We start from the raw sequence: 17,194 nt of genomic DNA on the forward strand, positions 1-17,194 counted from the left end.
GGCCTCCACCACAACTTTGGGAGAATCATTGCTGAAGGAAGCACGGCCATCATTGAAAAGTACCACAGTGTTTGTTCTCTGTGACCAGGGGTGCTTTGAAAACCTCTGCAGTTAAAAGGAGCTCCCTGATTTAAATGGAGATGATCGGAGCCTGGATTAGCAGAGGACAAATACTGGTACTTAACTTTCGGTGCCCAGGAGGGCACGGAGACAGTCATGAGCGGTGGGACCCAAATGACTTCAGAGTGATGTGACCCACAGGAATTTGCTGATCACTAGACATCCAACTAAGGTCCTATTTGACCTGTAGAACAGGTAAATTTTCTAGGTCTGATAAACAAAAGCCTGACTAAAACTCCCCTCCAAAAATTTCCAAATCTGAACCTGTCCCTACAGACAACCAGAGGCATGTGAGTAAATGAAAAATGGATCCACCTGAGGAGTGAGAACACTGGCCACAGCAGAGAAGAACCGGCAAGGTCCAGTTCCTAATAAAGAAGTAGCAGTGGGAGAGATGTCTCATGCTTAGTGGTAGAAGCTGCTGCTCCTTACCGAAAAATTCCCAACCCATGGGTCATAGCACTTTGATGAGCCACAAATGGAAAACAGGTGGCCTGGCCCCAAAAGCTTGATGGTTGTAAATATTGTCATTGGGTTTTTTAAAAGATTTTTAAGCATTTTTACAGCCATTAAAATTGATGATTGAAAAAGAAATACTTAGGTATAAATCTAACAAATATATACACATTCTATATAAAAACTTTGATGAAAGAAATCAAAGAATTAAATAAATGGAGAGATATTCCATGTCTGTGAGTGGAAAGACTCAACACTGTTAAGATGTCAGTTCTTCTCAACCTGATCTATGCAATGCGATTCAAATCAAATCCCAGAAAGTTATTTTGTAGATATTCACAAACTTATACTAAAGTTTATTTGGCAAGGCACAAAACCCAAAATAGCCAACACAATACTGAAGATAAACAAAGATGGAGACTGACACCACCTGACTTTAAAACAGTATAAAGCTACAGTGATCAGAACAGTGTGGTACTGGTAAAAGAATAGACAAATAAATTAATAGAACAGAATAGAGAGCCCAGAAATAGACCCACACAAATAGAGTAAACTGATCTCTGACAAAAAAGCAAAGTCAATCCAATGGAAAAATAATAGTTGTTTTTGTTGGGTTTTTTTTTTTTTTTTTTACTATCCTTTTCATGTGCTGGAACAACCTGATATCCATATGCAAAAAAATAATCTAGATACTATTCATAAAAATTAACTCAAAATGGGTGATACAGCTAAATGTAAAATGTAGAACTATAAAACTTCTAGAAGATAATGTAGGAGAAAATCCAGCTAACTTTGAGTTCGGTGATGACTTTTAGTTACAACACCAAAAGCATGATAAGTTGGACTTGATTAAAATTAAAAACTTCTGCTCTGCAAAAGACACTGTTAAGAGAATAAGATAAACTACAAACTGAAAGAAAATATTTGCAAAACACATATCAGACAAAGGACTTGTATCCAAAATGTACAACAACTCTGAAAGCTCAAAATAACAAATAATCCAATTTTAAAATAGGCAAAAGATCTTAACAGACACTTCACTAAAGAAGATATACAGAAGGTAAATAGACATATGAAAAGATTCTCAACATCATACTTCATTAGATAATTGCAGCATTAACTATATTGAGATACTACTTCATACCTATTAGATAGCTAAAATCCAAAACACCAAATGCTGACAAGGATACAGAGCAGCAGGAACTCCCATTCATTGCTGGTGGGAATGTAAAATGGTACAGCCACTTTGGAATACAATTTGGTAGTTTCTTGCAAAGCTAAACATAGGCTTACCATACAATCCAGCAATTGTGCTCCTAGGTATCAACCCAAATGAGACAAAAACTATGTCCACAAAAAAAAACCTGCACACAAGTGTTTATAGAAGCTTTATTGATAATTGCCAAAAATTGGAAACATCGAAGATGTCCTTCAATAGGTGAATGGATAAGCTGTAGTACATTCATACAATGGAATACTATTTAGCAATAAAAACAAATTTTGAAAAATGAGCTATCAAGCCACAGAAAGACATGGAGGAACCTCAAATACATATTGCTAAGTGAAAGAAGCCAGTCTGAAAAGGCTACATACTGTATGATTCCAACTATGTGACATTCTGGGAAGGGCCAACATGATAATAATAGGGGAAAGCAGGGGCAGGAGGTGGGGAGGTAGGATATACAGGAACTCTTTGTACTTTCTGCACAATTTTTCTGTAAACGTGAAAGTGCTCTTAAAAAATTAAGGGTATTTAGGGACTTTACTGGTGGTCCAGTGGTTAAGACTTTGCCTTCCAATGCAGGGGGTGTGGGTTCGACCCCTGGTCAGGGAGCTAAGATCCCACATGCCTTGCGGCCAATAAAACCAAAACATTAAAAAAAAAAAACAGAAGTAATATTGTAAAAAATTCAATAAAGACTTTAAAAATGGTCCACTTCCAAAACAATCTTAAAAAAAAGAAATTAAGTGTAGTTAAAAACAGATCAGGGCTTCCCTGGTGGCGCAGTGGTTGAGAGTCCGCCTGCCGATTCAGGGGACACGGGTTCGTGCCCCGGTCCGGGAAGATCCCACATGCCGCAGAGCGGCTGGGCCCGTGAGCCATGGCCGCTGAGCCTGTGCATCGCAACGGGAGAGGCCACAACAGTGAGAGGCCCGCAAACCGCAAAAAAAAGAAAAAAAGATCAATCTCCACCATGTGAGGACACGGGGAGAAGGCAGCCACCTGCAAGCCAGGAAGAGAGCTCTCATCGGGAACCCAATTGGCCACAACCTAAACTTGGACTTCCGAGCCTCCAGAACTGTGAGAAAATTAATCTCTATTGTTTAAGCCAACAACAACAACAAATGATCATTGAAAATATTTTGAACACCATTTATATGGCTCCTTCTATTAAATTCTTGCATTTAGTAAATGTTATTTGGGGGCATATAACTCCATGCATTATTGACTTGCCGCCAGAGAGCACCCAGCAGTAGCAACATTGCCTAGCACCTGCCTATTAGACCATCACAATTCATCTGATGGTTAATTTGGTTTTGGTCAGTGAGATGATTTGCCTTTCAGATGAATGTAAAATATTTAGTTTTCTTGTTAAATTAATTTTCACAATTTTTCAATTAACGTAAAAATATATTTGGTTTCTCATTGTTGATATTATTTACTATGAAATGACTGATTTTCATTGATTCTTTCCATTGTTGCTTCTTGCTTTTCATTTTTTATATGCTTTTGAAATTTGCAATTAGTCAAATTCAGGTATTGCTGGAATTTCTTTGTATTTCTAAAAACATAAGAAGAAACATAATGTAATGAATTCTATTCATTAAATGTATCTTTGCAATTTCAGGAGATTGATTTTTCAATATGCTTTATGCTATATGAGGGTCTTAATATTTATATTTTGAGTACTTTTTTCAGAATTTTTGTTATTTAAGTGAAAATTAAAGTCAATTTTTCATTTTATTTACTGCACACTTCATTTCTTTCAATTTTTGATGTTATTAAATTTTTTGTGGTAAAATACAGATAACATAAAATTTACCATCTTAAGGGTACAGTTCAGTGGTACTAAATACTTTCATAATGTTGTGCAAACATCACCACCATCCATCTCCAGAACATTTTTCATCTTGAAACTCTATACAATTAAACAGTACTCCCTATTCCTTTTCCCCCCAACCGCCAGCAACCACCACTCTATGATTTTGACTACTCAATGTACTTCATGTAAGTGGAAAAATACAGTATTTGTCTTTTGTGACTGGCTTATTTCACTCAGCATAATGTCCTCAAGATTCATCCATGTTGTAGCATATTACAGAATTTTGTTCCTTTTTAAGGCTGAATATCATTCCATTGTATGTATACCACATTTTGCTTGTCCATTCATCCATTGATAGACATTTGACTTGCTTCCATGTTTTAGCTGTTGTGAATAGTACTGCTATGAACATAGGTATATAAATACCTCTTTGAGACCCTGTTTTCAATTCTTCTGGGTATATATCCAGAAGTGGAATTGCTGAATCATATGCTAGCTCTAATTTTAATTTTTTGAGGAATCACCATACTGTTTCTCACAGCAGCTGTACCATTTTACATTCCCACCCCCAATGCACAAGGGTTCCAATTTCACCACATTCTCTCCAACACTTGTTGTTTTCTGGGTTTTTTTGATAGTAGTCATCCTAATGGGTGTGAGCATCGTAGTTTTGATTTACATTCACCTAAAGATTCGTGATGTTGAGCATCTTTTCTTGTGATTACTGGACATGTATATATCTTCTTTGGAGAAATGTCTATTCAAGTCCTGTGCCCATTTTTGAACTGGGTTGTTTGTTTTTGTGTTGTTTAGTATTTCTCTATATATTCTGGATATTAATCCCTTATCAGATACATGATTTGCAAATATTTTCTCCCATTCTGTACGTTGCCTTCTTATTCTGTTAAAAATGTCTTTTGTTACACAATGTTTTAAAAATTTTATGAAGTCCAATTTGTCTATTTTTTCCTTTGTTACCTGTGGTTTTGATATCATATCCAAGAAATCATTGCCAAATCCAATGTCATAAAACTTTCATCCTACATTTTCTTCTACTAGTTTTATTGCTTTAATTCTTATATTTAGATCCTTCATTCATTCTGAGTTAATTTTTGTATATGTTAGGTAAGGGTCCAACTTAATTCTGCATACCCAGTTTTCCCAGCATCATGTGTTGAAAATACTGTCCTTTCCCACACTATGGTCTTGGCATCCTTGTCAAAAATCATTTGACCACATATGCAAGAGTTTATTTCTAGGCTCTCTATTCTATTCTGTTGGTCTTTATATCTATTATGCCAGTAATACACTGTTTTGATTATTGTAGCTTTATAGTAAGTTTTGAAATCAGCAAGTGCGGATTCTCCAGTTTTGTTCTTCTTTTTCAAGTTTGCTTTGGCTATTCAGGGTCCCTTGAGAGTCTGTATGGATCTTAGGATGGGTTTTCCTATTTCTACAGAAACTATCATTAGAATTCAGATAGGAACTGCATTGCATCTATAGGTCACTTTGGGTGACATTATGCTATCTTAAGAATAGTAAATCTTCTAGTACATGAACATGCAATGTGTTTCCATTTATTTATGTCTTCTTTATTTCAGCATGTTCTGCAGTTTTCATCGTACAACTCTTTTGCCTCCTTGGTTAATTCCTAAGTATTTTATTCTTTTTCATGCTATTGTAAATGGAATTGTTTTTGTAATTTCCATTTCATATTGTTCATTGTGTATAGAAATATAACTAATTTTTGCATGTTAAACTTGTATCCTGCTACTTTACTGAACTCACTTATTACTTCTAACAGGATTTTGTGGAATCTTTAGGGTTTTCTACTCATAAGATCATATTATCTACAAACAGAGGTAAATTTACTTCTTCCTTTCCAATTTGGATGCATTTACTTCTTTTTCTTGCCTAACTGCCCTGGCTAGGACTTCCAGTACAATGTTGAATAGAAGTGGCAAGAGTTGGCATGCTTGCCTTGCCCCTGATCTTAGAGGAAATGTTTTTAGTCTTTCACCATTGAGTATGATGTTTGCTGGGTGTTTTCATATATGGCTTTTATTATGCTGAGGTAATTTCCTTCTATTCCTAGCTTGTTGAGTGTTTTTACCATGAAAGTCTGTTGAACTTTGTCAAATGCTCTTTCTGCATCCATTGAGATGATCCTGTGGGTTTTTTCTTTTATTTTGTTAATTTGGTGTATTAGTTTGATCACCTTTCATATGTGGAATCATCCCTGCATTCCAGGAATAAATCCCACTTGGTCATGGTATATAATCCTTTAAATATGCTGCTGAGTTCTGTTTGTTAATATTTTATTGAGGATTTTTGCCAATGTTCATAAGGCATATTGCTTTGTAGTTTTCTTTTCATGTAGTAACTTTGGTTTGAGTATCAGGATAATGCTGCCCTCATAAAATGAGTTAGGAAGTGTTCCCTCCTCTTCAACTTTTGGAAAAGTTTGAGAAAGACTGGTATTAGTTCTTTAAATGTTTGGTAGAATTCACCAGAGAAGCCATTAGACCCAGGCTTTTTGTCAGGAGATTTTGATAACTGATTCAATCTCCCTACTATTTATGGTCTATTCACATTTTCTAATTTTTTGTGATCTAGCCTTGGTAGATTTTGCATTTCTAGAAACATGTCCATTTTATCTAGATTATCCAATTTTTTGGCATACAACTGTCCATAGTACTCTCTTATAATCCTTATTTTTAGAATCAGTAATAATGTCCTAACTTTCATTTTTGATTTTAGTAATTTGAGTCTTCTCTTTTTTCTTAGTCTGTCTAGCTAAAGGTTTGTCAATTTTGTTGATCTCTGCAAAGAATCAAGTTTCAGTTTCATTGATTTTCTCTATTATTTTTCTATCTTTTATTTCATTTATCTTTGCTCTAACCTTTATTATTTTCCTCCTTGTTCTAGTTTTGGGCTTAGCTTCTTCTTTTTCTTGTCCTTTAAGTCATAAAATTAGTTTGCTGATTTGTGCTCTTTCTCATTTTTTACTATAAGCATTTATAACTGTAAATTTACCCCTTACCACTGCTTCACTGTGTCCCATAAATTTTGATATGCTGTGTTTTCATTTTCATTCATCTCTAAGTATTTTCTAATTTCTCTTATTTTTTCTTTGATCCTCTAGTTAAGACTGTGTTAATTTTCACAATTTTGTGAATTTTTAAAACTCCTCTCTCATTTCCTTTTGTGTAGATTCTATAGCTATTTCCTTTATTGTTACCATGGGGATTACATTTAACACCCTAAAGTTATAAAACTCTAATTTGAAGTTATACCAGTTTAACTTCAATAGTATACAAAAATCTCCTCCTTCACAGCTCTATCACCACCCCTTTTAATTATTGACATCACAGTATATCTTTGTGCATTGTGTGCCCCAAACCATAAACTAATAATTCTTTTCAATGTATTAGTCTCTTAAATTATGTAGAAAACTAAATTTGTAGTTACGAACTAAAGTTACAACGATACTAGATTTTAGACTAATTTGTTTTAATGTATGGATCTCTTTGAGTTCATCTTACGCTTCTTGGATGTTTGTATTCGTATCTTTCATCAAATTTGAGAATTTTTCAGCCATTGCTTCTTCAAATATTCTCTCTGCCCCCTACTCTCTCTCTTCCCCTTCTGGGACTCCCACAATGTATATGTTGGTCTGCTTGATGATGTCCTACCAGTCCCTTAGGCTTTGTTTGCTTTTCTTCAGTCTTTTTCTTTCTTGTGCTCAGCCTAGAAAATTTTCTCTTGTCCTATCTTTAAGTTTACTGATTCTTTCTTCTGCCTGCTCAAATATGCCTTTGAATCCCTCTAGTGACTTTTTCATTTCAGTTATTATACTTTTCAGTTCCAGAATTACTTCTTGTGTTTTTTTTCCCTAAGGTTTCCTCTCTTTTGATATTTCTCTTTTGTTTACGCATGGTTTTCTTTACTTTCTCCACATCTTCCTTTAGTTCCTTGGGCATCTTTAAGATAGCTGTTTTAAAGCCCTTGCGTAGTAGATCTGCCATCATGTCTTTTTCAGGGATAATTTCTGTTTTGTTTTGTTGTTTTCCCTTTTAATAGACCATACTTCCCTGTTCCTTTTTATGCCTTGTAATTTTTTTGTTGAAAACTGGACATTTAAGTCTAATAATGTGGTAACTCTGAAAACAGATTCTCCTTCTGCCCAGGAATGCTGGGTTTCGTTATTGTTTTGTTTATTGTTTCTTTTGTTTGTGTGCTTTATTGTTGTATGCTGTCTCTGTTCAAGGGATGAGCCTGAGGTCTCCTCAGGTCTTTTCTGAGCCTGCGGCTTTCCCTGAACATGCACAGTCACTTCTAGTTTTCCCTATATGTGCACTGCAATTGTTTTTGAATGTCCTAGCTTTAATGAAGAGAGGGGAGAAAAGGTGTCAGTCCTTTAAATCTGGAAGTCATTTCAGCTGGATGGGGACTTGAAAGAATGAAGGGAGGTACAACAACAATGTTCACCCTCCTCTTTGGTCTGTATTTCTGTGATCAGAAGCATCAATCAGCAATCAGAGCACAGATCCCTGATATCTGGAAGACAGGGTCCTTATTGCCCATCCTAGCTCCTGCAAGCTGTGTGTAGGCTGCTCCAGGAATGGGTTCAGGGCTTCCGCCATGGGGCTAGAGGATAGGGATAGGTAGCTGTTACCAGGCTAAGAGAAGTAATTGACTGAAATTAACCACAATTTACAATTTACTGTCCAAGCTTCCCCTGGAAGTTGCAAGCCTTCAATAGATTTCTGAGTTCCAAAGCAGTTACATCATACAGCTTCTGCCAATGCAATTATTGCCTAGGAGTGTAGACAGATTCCTGTACTTCATCCTCCACCATCTTCCAAGAATCCCCCCTACCACAATTTGTTTTAAAACATTCTAAAGAATGAAGATGACCTAGAAATATTGATCCAAAGATTTTCTGAAGCCACAAAGGCCTCTAGTTTCATTGTTTTATAATTAAATATTTATATTTTATACATATTTACTTATGAAAAATTTTTCAATTAAAAATTTTTTTGAATTTTATTTTTTTATGCAGCAGGTTCTTATGAGTTATCCAGTTTATACACATTAGTGTATATATGTCAATCCCAAACTCCCAGTTCATCACACCACAACCCCACCACTGCCACTTTCCCCCCTTGGTGTCCATATATTTGTTCTCTACATCTGTGACTCCATTTCTGCCCTGCAAACTGGTTCATCTGTACCATTTTTCTAGGTTCCACATATATGCGTAAAAATACGATATTTGTTTTTCTCTTTCTGACTTACTTCACTCTGTATGACAGTCTCTAGATCCATCTACGTCTCTACAAATGAACAATTTTGTTATTTTTATGGCTGAGTAATATTCCATTGTATATATGTACCACATCTTCTTTATCCATTCATCTGTCTATGGGCATTTAGGTTGGTTCCATGACCTGGCTATTGTAAATAGTGCTGCAATGAACATTGGGGTACATGTGTCCTTTTGAATTATGGTTTTCTCTGGGTATAGGCCCAGTAGTAAGATTGCTGGGTCATATGGTAATTCTATTTTTAGTTTTTTAAGGAACCTCCAAACTGTTCTCCATAGTGGCTGTATCAATTTACATTCCCACCGACAGTGCAAGAGGGTTCTCTTTTCTCCACACCCTCTCCAGCATTTGTTGTTTATAGATTTTCTGATGATGCCCATTCTAACTGGTGTGAGGTGATATACTTCATTGTAGTTTTGATTTGCATTACTCTAATAATTAGTGATGTTGAGCAGCTTTTCATATGCTTCTTGGACATCTGTATATCTCCTTTGGAGAAATGTCTATTTAGGTCTTCTGCCCATTTTTGATTGGGTTGTTTCTTTTTTAATATTGAGCTGCATGAGCTGTTTATATATTTTGAAAATTAATCCTCTGTCAGTTGCTTCATTTGAAAATATTTTCTCCCATTCTAAGGGTTGTCTTTTCATCTTGTTTATGGTTTCCTTTGCTTTGCAAAAGCTTTTAAGTTTCATTAGGTCCCATTTGTTTATTTTCATTTCCTTTAGTCTAGGAGGTGGATCAAAAAAGACCTGCTGTGATTTATGCCAAAGAGCATTCTTCCTATGTTTTCCTCTAAGAGTTTTATAGTGTCCAGTCTTACATTTAGGTCTCTAATCCATTGTAAGTCTATTTTTGTGTATGGTGTTAGGGAGTGTTCTAATTTCATTCTTTTACATATAGCTGTCCAGTTTTCCCAGTACCACTTATTGAACAGACTGTCTTTTCTCCATTGTATATCCTTACCTCCTTTTTCATAGATTAGTTGACCATAGGTGTGTGGGTTTACCTCTGGGCTTTCTATCCTGTTCCATTGATCTATATTTCTGCTTTTATGCCAGTACCATATTGTCTTGATTACTGTAGCTCTGTAGTATAGTCTGAAGTCCTGGAGCTTGATTCCTCCAGCTCTGTTTTTTTCCCTCAAGACTGCTCTGGCTATTTGGGGTCTTTTGTGTCTCCATACAAATTGTGAAATTTTTTGTTCTAGTTCTGTAAAAAATGCCGTGGGTAATTTGATACGGAATACATTGAATCTGTAGATTGCTTTGGGTAGTAGAGTCACTTTCACAATACTGATTCTTCCAATCCAAGAACATGGTATATCTCTCCATCTCTTTGTATCCTTTTTAATTTCTTTCATCAGTGTCTTATAGTTTTCTGCATACAGGTCTTTTATCTCCCTAGGTAGGTTTATCCCTAGGTATTTTATTCTTTTTGTTGCAGTGGTAAATGGGAGTGTTTCCTAATTTCTACTTCAGATTTTTCACCATTAGTGTATAGGAATGCAAGAGATTTCTGTGCATTAATTTTGTATCCTGCAACTTTACCAGATTCATTGATTAGCTCTAGTAGTTTTCTGGTAGCATCTTTCTGGTAGATTCTCTATAGTATCATGTCATCTGCAAGCAGTGACAGTTTTACTTCTTTTTTTCCGATTTGGATTCTTTTTATTTTTGTTTCTTCTCTGATTGCTGTAGGTAAAACTTCCAAAACTACGTTGAATAATAGTGGTGAGAGTGGGCAACCTTGTCTTGTTCCCGATCTTAGTGGAAATGGTTTCAGTTTTTCACCACTGAGAACAACGTTGGTTGCGGGTTTGTCATATATGGCCTTTATTATGTTGAGGTACCTTCCCTCTATGCCCACTTTCTAAAGAGTTTTTACAATAAATGGTGTTGAATTTTGTCAAAAGCTTTTTCTGTATCTATTGAGATGATCATATGTTTTTTATTCTTCGATTTTTTAATATGGTGTATCACATTGATTGATTTGTGTATATTGAAGAATCCTGGCATCCCTAGGATAAATGCCACTTGATCATGGTGTATGATCCTTTTAACGTGTTGTTGGATTCTGTTTGCTAGTATTTTGTTGAGGATTTTTGCATCTATATTCATCAGAGATATTGGTCTCTAATATTCTTTTTTTGTAGTATCTCTGTCTGGTTTTGATATCAGGGTGATGGTGGCCTCGTAGAATGAGTTTGCGAGTGTTCTTTCCTCTGGAATTTTTTGGAAGAGTTTGAGAAGGATGGGTGTTAGCTCTTCTCTAAATATTTGACAGAATTCACCTGTGAAGCCCATCTGGTCCTGGACTTTTATTGTTGGAAGATTTTAAATCACATTTTCAATTTCATTACTTGTGATTTGTCTGTTCATATCTTCTATTTCTTCCTGGTTCAGTTTTGGAAGTTTATACCTTTCTAAGAATTTGTCAGTTTCCTCCAGGTTGTCCATTTTATTGGCATGGAGTTGCTTGTAGTAGTTTCTTAGGATGCTTTGTATCTCTGCAGTGTCTGTTGTAACATCTCCTTTTTCATTTCTTTTTTTTTTTTTTTTTTTTTAAATAAATTTATTTATTTATTCATTTATTTAATTTTTGGCTGCATTGGGTCTTCGCTGCTGCACGCGGGCTTCCTCTAGTTGCAGTGAATGGGGGCTACGTTTTGTTGTGGGGGGCAGGCTTCTCATTGTGGTGGCTTCTCTTGTTGTGGAGCACGGGCTCTAGGCACGCGGGCTTCAGTAGTTGTGGCACAAGGGCTTCAGTAGTTGTGTCTCGCGGGCTCTAGAGCGCAGGCTCAGCAGTTGTGGCTCACGGGCTTAGTTGCTCCGCGGCATGTGGGATCTTCCCGGACCAGGGCTCGAACCCGTGTCCCCTGCACTGGCAGGCGGATTCTTAACCTGCGCCACCAGGGAAGCCCCTCCTTTTTCATTTCTAATTTTACTGATTTGAGTCCTCTCCGTTTTTTTCTTGATGAGTCTGGCTAAAGGTTTATCAATTTTGTTTATCTTCTCAAAGAACCAGCTTTTAGTTTTATTGATCTTTGCTATTGTTTTCTTTGTTTCTATTTCATTTATTTCTGCTTTGATCTTTATGATTTCTTTCCTTCTACTAACTTTGGGTTTTTGTTCTTCTTTCTCTAGTTCCTTTAGGTGTAAGGTTAGATTGTTTATTTGAGATTTTTCTTGTTTCTTGAGGTAGGATTGTATCACTATAAACTTCCCTTTAAAAACTGCTTTTGCTGCATTCCATAGGTTTTGGATCGTCAAGTTTTCATTGTCATTTGTCTCTAGGTATTTTTTTATTTCCTCTTTCATCTCTTCAGTGATCTCTTGGTTATTTAGTAACATATAGTTTAGCCTCCATGTGTTTGTGTTTTTTATGTGTTTTTCCCTGTAATTATTTCTAATCTCATAGCAGTGTGGTCAGAAAGGATGCTTGATATGATTTCAATTTTCTTAAATTTACCAAGGTTTGATTTGTGACCCAAGATGTGATCTATCCTGGAGAAGGTTCCATGTGCATTTGAGAAGAAAGTGTAATCTGCTGTTTTCAGAGGGAATGTCCTATAAATATCAATTAAATCTATCTGGTCTATTGTGTCATTTATTTATGTATTTATTTTATTGTGTCATTTAAAGCCTGTGCTTTCTTATTAATTTTCTGTTTGGCAGATCTGCCCATTGGTGTAAATGAGGTGTTAAAATCCCCCAGTATTATTGTGTTACTGTCGATGTCATCTTTTAGAGCTGTTAGCAGTTGCCTTATATATTGAGGTGCTCCTATGTTGGGTGCATATATATTTATAATTGTTTTTTCTTCTTCTTGGATTGATCCCTTGATCATTATGTAGTGTCCTTCCTTGTCTCTTGTAACATTCTTTATTTAAAAGTCTATTTTATCTGATATGAGCATTGCTGCTCCAGCTTTCTTTTGATTTCCATTTGCATGGAATATCTTTTTCCATACCCTCACTTTCAGTCTGTATGTGTCCTTAGGTCTGAAGTGGGTCTCTTGTAGACAGCACATATATGGATCTTGTTTTTGTATCCATTCAGTGAGCCTGTGTCTTCTGGTTGGAGCATTTAATCCATTTACGTTCAAGGTGACTATCAATATGTATGTTCCTATTACCATTTTCTTAATTGTTTTGGGTTTGTTTTTGTAGGTCCTTTTCTTCTCTTGTGTTTCCTGTTTAGAGAAGTTCCTTTAGCATTTGTTGTAGAGCTGGTTTGGTGGTGGTGAATTCTCTTAGCTTTTGCTTTTCTGTAAAGCTTTTGATTTGCCCGTTAAATCTGAATGAGGTCATTGCTGGGTAGAGTAATACTGTTTGTAGGTTTTTCCCTTTCATCACTTTATATATATCATGTCACTTCCATCTGGCTTGTAGAGTTTCTGCTGAGAAATCAGCTGTTAACCTTATGGGAGTCCCCTTGTATGTTGTCATTTTTCCCTTGTTGCTTTTAATAATTTTTCTTTGTCTTTAATTTTTGTCAATTTGATTACTATGTGTCTTGGCGTGTTTCTCCTTGGGTTTATCCTGCCTGGGACTCTGAGCTTCCTGGACTTGTGTGGCCATTTCCTTTCTCATGTTAGGGAAGTTTTCAACTATAATCTCTTCAAATATTTTCTCGGGTCCCTTCTCTCTCCTCCTTCTGGGACCCCTGTAATGATAATGTTGGTGCATTTAATGTTGTCCCAGAAGTCTCTTAGGCTATCTTCATTTCTTTTCATTCTTTTTTCTTTATTCTGTTCTGCAGCAGTGAATTCCACCATTCTGTCTTCCAGGTCACTTATCCATTCTTCTGTCTCAGTTGTTCTGCTACTGATTCCTTCTAGTGTATTTTTCATTTCAGTTATTGTGTTGTTCATCTCTGTTTGTTTGTTCTTTAATTCTTCTAGGTGTTTATTCTTTAATTCATCTAGGTCTTTATTAAATATTTCTTGCATCTTCTCAATCTTTGCCTCCATTCTTTTTCTGAAGTCCTGGATCATCTTCACTATCATTATTTTGAATTCTTTTTCTGGAAGGTTGCCTATCTCCACTTCATTTAGTTGTTTTTCTGGGGTTTTATCTTGTTCTTTCATCTGGTACATAGCCCTCTGCCTTTTCATCTCATCTATCTTTCTGTGAATGTGGTTTTTGTTCCACAGGCTGCAGGATTGTAGTTCTTCTTGCTTCTGCTGTCTGCCCTCTGGTGGATGAGGCTATCTAAGAGGCTTGTGCAAGTTTCTTGTTTTGGAGAGACTGGTGGTGGGTAGAGCTGGGTGTTGCTCTGGTGGGCAGAGCTCAGTAAAACTTTAATCCTCTTGTCTGCTGATGGGTGGGGTTGGGTTCCCTCCCTGTTGGTTGTTTGGCCTGAGGTGACCCAACACTGGAGCCTAGAGGCTCTTTGGTGGGGCTAATGGTGGATTCTGGGAGGGCTCATGCCAAGGAGTACTTCCCAGAACTTCTGCTGCCAGTGTCCTTGTCCTCATGGTGGGGACACTCTGACTACCAAGAAATGAAAAAGGTGTGGCAGAGATTTATATCTATCAACTAAAATATACTATTCTCCCTTTAATTCATAGGGTGTAGGTTGAATTATTGTTCTCAACTATTCACATACTCCCTGTAATAGAATTACACACACACACACCTTTGCTATTTGAGCTTGCAGCATCTCCCAATAGAATAGGCAGAACATTTCCCTACACTATAGATGTTGAGCTTGGTCATGAGACTTGATTTGACCAATGGAAAGTGGGTGAAAGTGACAATGTGGCACTTCTGGGCTGAGACTCCAGAAGCACCTAGCATTTCCTGCATTCTTGTACACTTCTATCATGAGAATAACATGCCCCAAAAAGATACTTCCCTTTCTGCCTGGGTGCCAGAACAAACACATGTGGAATAGGCCTGAATCAAACCCACAGCCTGGCACTATGCCCAGCCAACCTGTAGCCTTAATCAGAGAGTTCCCGCCCAGCCAAGCTTAAGTCAACTGAACAGCAGCCAATGAGCAAATTTGTCAGAGTGAGAATAAATGCTTGTGGTTTAAAGCCACCAGGTTTAGGACAGGTTTGTTACATTGCATTATTGCTATGGTAGTTAACTAACACACATACTAGTAGTTTTCATCTAATACTAATAGTCCTATTACTGGACACGTGGTTGCCTCACTACATTATATGTCCCTTGCAGTTAAGTACAGGCATGTGACTAACTTCTTACCAATAAAATGTAAGCAGAAGTGTTAGGTGCCAATTTCAGATCTGGGCAAGGCTATGAATGTGCTTCCTTTTCTCTCAATGGCAGGGACTCAGATACGGAAGCCACTCAGCTTTGATAATCCATATGATGACAATTCCCTATATCATAATGGGACAATGACTTGGAAATATTCTGGGTCCCTGGATGACCACCAACCTAGAGTGCTCCCCTTGGAACTGTTAGATGAAAGAGGAGAAAGTTCCATAGTCTTTAAACCATGGTATACTGAGCATCTTTGTTACAGCCACTTACTTTTACCCTTACTAATGAAGTTGGGAGACACTGCCTTCTCTGAGAAGTTCTGAGGTGTTACTCCTAAAAACTTAGCCCCAAGTCTGCTTCTCTATCCCACTTCCCCCTCCCCAATGATTTTGTGAGCTACCCAATATCCTTTCAATATCACTTATTTTCTGGCTAATCAGTCAGCTTCCAAAGCTTGCTTGTGACATAGCAAGCAAACAGAAGACATCAAAAGAGACAAAAGCACTATGAGCCTTTCCTGTCCAGTTCATAAGGAAAAGTTTATGACACCCATCATGGCCAAGTGCCTTCTGAATTTCTTTACATAAGACTTTCAGACCCCACTGAACTTCCCTTCCTTACTCTCTCCTTCAAGCCTATCTGACCCCTTCAGCTCTTCATTCATTCCAAAAACTTCTATGGAGTAGTTAGTATGCACCAGACACCAGGGTACAGAGGCAAATAAAAGTTTATTAGACAGAATTTACTAGGTTATACTGCAGTAACACATGACCCTAAAATCTCAATGGCTTTAAACATTTCTTGCTAATTCTGCATGCCCATCACATGTCATTCACTCCAGGATGCAGGATGACAGAGTAATCTGGAATATTTGATAGTCATCATGGCAAAGAGCAAAAGGAAAGACTATGACAGATCACAGTCTGGCTGTTAAAGCTTCTGCCTCAAAATGATATATATGTCATTCAATCAGCCAAATAATTCCCATGGCCAAGCCTGACAGTAATAGAAAGAAGCTGAATAACAATAGTAGGGAAGTATAATCCTTGCCACAGAGCAGAGCAGTATATTTATGCAAAGAAGAACACAGCCTACCACAAAGGAGAGCTCAGGCTGCCCTCTTTTCCTCTGTGCTTCCACTGTCTCTGTTATACTTCTCTATCTGTATTTACTATGCTGTATCACAATTAATTATGTATGTGTCCATCCCATCTCCAGTATTATGAGCTTCATCAGACAAGACTCAGGTCTTATGCATCATCCCAGCCTAGCACAATGCCTGGTACCAGGTAACTATTATCTACCTGGAGAATAAAGGAATAAAGGTGTGGATGGAATCAAGAGCTCCTGGTCTAGAGAAGGTGTGAGATATGCAAGTGAACACGCACGGGACAATCTGACTAGATATTTAGGAAGTACTGACAAGATGACAAAGGCTACTTCAATTCAACGGGCTTCTTTGCCCAGAAGATAGAAGAGTATCTATAAACTGAGATGAGAGCGGGCACGTAATTGGCATCTATGATGAGTAGGTTCCGAGATGTGTCATCCTTTACTACTTGAATGTGTTGTCAATCTTTGAAGGAAGCTGGGGGAGAGGGAGGATGAAATAGCACTATCTCATCAAAATAGAGACAAAAGCAGAGACACGAGAAGCTGATGACAAAGCAGGCCACCACAGTGACCTCACTGACAGAGGCTGCCCACAAGCAGCTGGGAGGCACTCACTCCAGTGTCAGCAAGTTTCTCTCTGGGGAAATGATTTGAAAGCTTAACAAAAACCACATCCCCAGGCAGACCACCACAGGGCATTCAAGGCCATGCTCAAGGTGACTCCAAGCAGAAATAAATACAGGATCCTAAGACTTCACTGCCAGGACACCTGGAACTCGATTCTTTTCTAGGCCTTAGCTGCCTTTGCCACCACACCTGGGTCCACATGACCTTTAGCCATTTCCAAATACTGAAATTAATCCCTCAGGGCAAGAATTTGCTGTCATTGAACC

This window comes from Phocoena sinus, chromosome 6 (assembly GCF_008692025.1).
Source record: "Phocoena sinus isolate mPhoSin1 chromosome 6, mPhoSin1.pri, whole genome shotgun sequence".
Classification (NCBI taxonomy): Eukaryota; Metazoa; Chordata; class Mammalia; order Artiodactyla; family Phocoenidae; genus Phocoena; species Phocoena sinus.